Genomic DNA, 5883 nt, shown 5'->3' on the forward strand with positions numbered 1-5883 from the left:
CCCCGGGGGCCGCCCCCCCACGCCGCTCTGTGCCGCCCCTGAATTCGACTGCCTTTGCCATCTCTGTCCAGAAGCAGACACCACTGCCTTCCTGGGCCTGGCATCTGACTACTCCCCATGTAGTCCTGAGGCTGCTAGCGTGGGGTCTGGAGTTTGGGGACTGCCACCCCTGTACTCAGGCCGAAGGTGCCGCTCCCTGCCCCTCAGTCCTAGTGACCCCAAGCCTCAAGTGGGGTCCCTTTGTCTTCTGGGGACGTTTGCTCCCTAGCGGCCTTCAAAGTCAGGCCGTTCACTTCTGTGACCCGTGTCTGTGTGGCGTTTTCTGTCCTGCTTCCTGGTGTGGCCCTGCGCAGAGCTGGCTGGAACCCTCCCTGGGGCCCCCATGGGTGCCTCCCCAGCTCCTATCCTGGGGTTCACTGTGTGAGTGCTAGGCGGTGGCCCTGCAGTGGCGGTGAGTGCAGCTGACCCATGCCGAAGAGCTGCTTCCCAGTGGCTCTGACCCGGCCCTGCGACCGGCTGCTGGAGCCCAGAGCTGTGGGTCCCCTGCGTCCCGGCCGCAGGAGCGAGGCCTTGCACACGGCTGTCACCTTCACCAGGAGGTCCCAGGGCCACGCTACCCCTGAGCACCTAGTGAGGTTCCCTGAGGGAGGTGGGCTGTGGAATCCGCTTTGTCTGGGGGCCTCTGCTCTCGGACACTCAACTGGTGACTGCCACAGTCACAGGTGGGAGGAGCGGGCACTCAGGACTGGTCCAGGCCCCGAGCGCTTAGCTGTGGCTGTGTCTTTGCCTCTCTCTGGGCCTGCCGCCCAGCGCCTTTGTGGCTGTCACCCCCCGCAGAGCCCGGTGTGATGAACGGTGTGATGAACCTCGGCAGAGGCAGAGCACGGAGCAGGCGTGGTGAAAAGTAGAGAGCGCTAGGTCTGTCCCAGGGCCCGCCGGGAATGGAGCCCGGCCGTGTGGCTTCAGCTGCCGTCCACCCAGGTTGCCCTGGGTGCCGCATAGCTGGGGCAGAAGGCAGGCGGCAGCCGGGAGGACCTAGGTCCCTGGCCCCTGGATTCAGGGTGTCTGCGCCTGACCCAGACCCTGGGGGGCAGAGCGGGACTGAGCAGCGCTGCCTGCTGCCGCAGGGGGCCGGTGCCCCTGAGCCGGAGTCACAGAGGGACTGTCGGCGGGCAGTGCCCAGCACAATGCAGACAAGCACGGCCCGCCTGGGCGACAGGAATTTCTACTTGGGGGCTGCAGGCGAGAATCCAGCAGCGCGGCTCTGAGCACGGCAACCAGGCAACGAGCAGGGAGCGGCTGCAGCCCGGGAGACCAGCCTCCGCAGGAAAGGATGCAGTCGCTGACCTCGGGCCGTGCCATCCACTTGTCCGCCTTGGCCTGCACTTTGTCCCACAGAGCCCCGTGTCCCCTGGCTGTCCTCATACCCAGGTCACCTGTGCAACCCAGAATCCTTTGAAGCCCACCTGCCCACCCACAGAGGATGCTGGGACGCAGGGGCGGGCAGGATGGGGACCGAGGGGTGCCATCTGCCCCAGCTGCCAAGACAGGAGGGTCCCGGGCTCCCAGGCAGCAGGAGGAGGAGCGCGGGCAGGACCGGGTGGGCTGGGGGCGGCGCCGGGAGCTTCTGTTCTCTTGGCTTCTGTGTGGCTTCTGCAGCAGCACGAGCTGCTTTTGCCATAGCAGGAAAAACGCGATCCACGCGCCTCCTCCCTCGGTTCAGGGAGAAGCACAGTGTTCTCTCAGGAGCCTAGGAAAGGAGCCCTTGGCCCAAAGCACACGGAGGACCGGAAGGAAAAGCCGGCGCAGACCGGTGAGAGCAGGGGACCTCGCGGTTTCCTCTGAGAGCCCGCGTGCGGGTGGGACCAGGCGGAGCAGGTGTTCACTCAGAGCCCCAATCCACACAGCTTGAGGCTGGGCTTCCCGTGACTGGGCCCGGGGGCGGCTGGCTTCCCCCAGAGCAGGCGGGGCAGCCTACGCCCATCACCACCCAGCAGGTCACCCGCCGGCCCGGAGGACGGCGAGCATTCCGCGGGGCGTGGCGACCCCTAGCGGCCGCGTGTGAAACGCACCTCGGAGTGAAACCCCACCTGGGCCGGGCAGGCCCCCTAGGGTTGGCTATGGCTCCAGCTGTGGGTGTGGAGAAGAGGCGCCCACAAGGAAAGGAGCTGTGCAGACGCCCCCCGGCCCCAGCTCCATACCGGCTGGGGACGCAGAGTGCCTGGACAGCCCAGCGTCCAAAGCCGGGGTGACTGTGGAAGGCCTGACAGGACGAGTGGCCCGAGAGGCTGTGCCCCGTCCCTCCTCCAGGCGTTCCGCAGACCTTGGGTCCCTACTAGCGCAGGCCTTGAGGTGGAAGGCTCTGGAGCAGCAGGCCTGTGGCTTCTCTTTAAACCCTTGAGCCCTGAGGGGCTGATGCTCAAAAATCCACAGGGCAGAGTCAGGACTCTGGGGGCTCAGGGCCCAGGCTCTCATGCCGGGAGTAGTGTGTAGCCTGACACTCTCACACCATCCCCAGTGTGTGTGCTCTCAGGCCAGAGCTTCCTAACCAGCCTGGGGCTGTTGGCTGTCCCTGCTGGCTGCGCAGTGCTGGGCCCTGGGGCCTCCCAGCCTCCCATTGGCTGTGTCACGACCCTGAGAGGTCTGGACAGGGACGGCAGGGGGACGAGGCCCAGCACAGGCGGGTGGACCAACGCCAGGGCGGGAGCCCACTCTGCGTCTCTGTCTGTTGCGGGACTCACCCGCCCCTTTGCTGTGAGCCGCTGGGGCTGAGACCCCACTGGATGTAGAACACTGTCCTTACCTCCAGCTAATGTCCCATCCGTCTCCAGTGCCAACCACCCTGGCAACCCACTCTACCTTCTGCCAAGGCTTTGCCTCCACTGGTGTTTGGCACACGTGGGATTGTGCCCCCTGCAGCCTTGCATCCGGCCCCTCTCATTCAGCATAAGGTCCTCAAGGGCCTTCCTCTTAGTTTCACCGTTGTTTACTACTGAACAGTATTCCACTAGAGAGAGACCTCATTCTAAAACTTCATCACCACCAGTTGGTAGAGTCTGGAGCCTAGACTGGCCTGGAACGTCCTGTGTAACCCAGGCTGGTCTCAAACTCAAAATCCTCCTGCCTCAGCCTCCTGGGTGCAGGGATCACGGGTATGTGCCACCTTGCTCAGCCAGGCAGATGGCTTTAAGGCCGTGGCATTCTCTAGGCCAGGGGAGGTGACACAGTTGACCCGAGTGGTGGGTCTGGGAAGGGCCTGAATAGTGTCCTAGAGGGTGCAGCAAGGAGCTGCAGAGAAGGGACACAAAACCAAACCCAGCCATCCACCCCTCTGCACCATAGCAGTCACTGGGCAGCTGAATGGAGCCGCCTTGTCCAAGCCGCTCTGGGCAGTGCCGTGGGTCAGTGACAGCATCCCACCGAGGGGCACAGGGACGCCGTGAACATGGATGGCGGGGACAGAGGATTCTGTCACCCTTGGGGTTTGGGCAGTTCTTATCTTCTGCTTTGTGACTGTGCTTCCCCAGTATTTGACAAGAAGTGTTCTTTTCTAGGAAAAAGGATTTCATGGGCTCCTTTTTAAAAAGAAGAGAATTTCGTATGTTGCTGGTGGGTGTATCCCAAACAAAGAGTAATTTCACAATATTTATCAAAATCACAAATGCAGTTGCTTTTTGTTCTAGTAACCCTGGGCCTATATTTTATTCCTGCATTTTATAGGTGGAGCTGTATACAGATGAGGCCCAAGGCATTTCCTGTATCCTTGCTTATAACAGCAAACCTGGGAACAGGCTTAAGGGTGCATTTACGTAAACTGGATGGAACACTACACCGCTGTGAGCAAGGAGGAGGGCGCATGCTGCACAGATCGGGAAAGAGCACTGGGGCTGTTTGGATGTGTTCATAAAGTCGCTTTTATATAAGAAAAAGAGGTGCTGTCTCAGTTTGGGATACTGTTGGGCGATGTCTCTGACTGGGTTTCTAATAAGCAGAAGCTTGTTTCTTGCGGTTCTGGACTAGAGGTTGGAGACCAGGCCCTGGCAGCGCCCTCTTCCAGTTACAGACAGCTTCTGGCCGGCGGAGCAGGCACGCGTGCCATTCAGAAGCCCGCGTGGCATCACGGCACTCCCTTCTCCTGCCCTCACATCAGAGGTCCAGATTTCCACGCATAAGTGGGGGCGGTACTGGGCAACCCAGTGGGAGGGAGGTTTTGGGAGGCTTCAGCCTTTCCAGACACCCTGGCAGCCACCACCAAATCTTATAGACCAGTGTGTGGCTAACAGCTGGCCTGCAGTGGGTCCACGCAAGGACCCAGAGGGCAAAGCCAGGGTCACCTGGTCCTGGAACGTGGGGCAGACTCCACCAGGTCCCCACTGTGTGTGCTGGTTTGAGGTTTGCACAGTGGACTGTGTCGTCTGGGCTCCAAAGAATATATTTTAGTGAGTGGACTGGTGTTTCTGAAGACAGGTTCTTACTGTGTGGCCCAGGCTGGCCTCACCTGGTAGTGGTCCTCCAGCCTCAGCCTCCCAAGTACTGGGATCACAGGTGTGCACTACCTCAGCCAGCTGTAATCATCATTTTTTTAAAGCACCACATGCCAGAGTGGGTTCCAATTCTGGAGGCTGGGAAGTGGGGCTTGGAAAAGGACTGGGGGATTACCACCGCACCTCAGGGTGGCACTGCCCGTCTGTCCATACGTCCGTCCATCTCTATCCATCTGGTGAAGCTCTGAGCTTTCTCAGGGCCTCGGCTCAGGCACGCAGGGATGAGGTGCAGGACCCACTGAGCTCCACAGCTGCCGGTCCCACGGATGCTAAGCCTCTGACCTCACAGCCCCCGGGGCTGGGCCGGCGCCGCCTGCTCAAGGCCCACATTGCCTTAGCCAGACCAGCAGCCACCTCCCTGGCATTGGCAGAGCAGCACCGAGCAGAGGCAGCCGGACACACTCAGCCACACTGTGGCATCGAGTGGGGCGGCAGGGGTCGGATGGGGCAGCAGCTGGGGGTGGGCAGGAACCATGAGGCCCAGGTGCTGCGGTTTCTTGTCCTTCCTCTGTGTGTGCCTGTCTGTCACGGGGCTTCCCTGTGGCTGCCGGGAGCAGCCAGGAAGGAGTCTTCCTTATTCACATCCAACAAGAGCGACATTCCGCCTGGCTGGGCAGCATGCACCTGTCCTCCCAGCATTCTGGGAGGCTCAGGCAGGAGGGTGACAAGGTGGAGGCCAGTCTGGGAAAACAGGTGACTTAGATGCTGTCTCAAAACAAAAACTAAGAAAGGGATCGGGGTGTAGCTCAGTGACAGGCACCTGACCAATCCCCAGGAAAGGAGGGAGGGAGGGAGAGTGCAGAGATGACAGAGACAGAGCTTTCCGGGCCGAGGCAGGTTCTCCCCGGCCCGGAACAGGTCTCCCCTCCGGCCCATTAGCTCAAACTGGCTTAGACCTGCCCATCCCATGATCCAAGATTGCCACCTGGGAGCTGCTGCTCCGTCCACTCAAGGGCTGGGGTGAGGGTGCAGCCCCCAGTGCCCTTGAGCTCAGGCCTCCCAGTGCGGCCATCTCCAGGAGCCCTGTGTTGGGGGCTGGCCTGAGTGGAGGGGCCTTTCAAAAACGCCACACCCTGGGCTGTTGCGGGCCCCGCTGTCCAGAGCGTGCCACAATCAGTAATTCTAAAAAAGCCTGTAATTTCCTTGTGAATAGCACAATTATATTGCTTGGCAATTTGTGTGTGTGCTAAAAGCATTAATTTGTTCAGTGTCAACATCTGAAATACCCTGCCATCGTGGGAAGCCATGCCGGCCACTCTCGGTTTTTCACTGCCCGGAGTGTCCAGAGGACCCCCTCCTGGGCCCGGCTATGCAGCGCTGGTCCCGCTCTCTGCCCCGG

At 61.0% G+C, this 5883-nt stretch overlaps 1 long non-coding RNA gene across 2 annotated transcripts in view; it reads left to right on the forward strand.

Annotated features, from left to right (window-relative positions):
• Positions 1-3882, forward strand: part of LOC117283534 — a 23293-nt gene extending 19411 nt beyond the window's left edge. For both annotated transcript variants that reach the window (XR_004514577.1, XR_004514576.1), the window contains exon 4: positions 3721-3882. This is a non-coding gene — a long non-coding RNA (uncharacterized LOC117283534). The remainder of the gene's footprint in view (positions 1-3720) is intronic.
• The last annotated feature ends 2001 nt before the right edge of the window (positions 3883-5883 follow it).

The sequence above is a fragment of the Fukomys damarensis genome, unplaced genomic scaffold (assembly GCF_012274545.1).
Source record: "Fukomys damarensis isolate Sample0158 unplaced genomic scaffold, DMR_v1.0_HiC HiC_scaffold_27, whole genome shotgun sequence".
Lineage (NCBI taxonomy): Eukaryota > Metazoa > Chordata > Mammalia > Rodentia > Bathyergidae > Fukomys > Fukomys damarensis.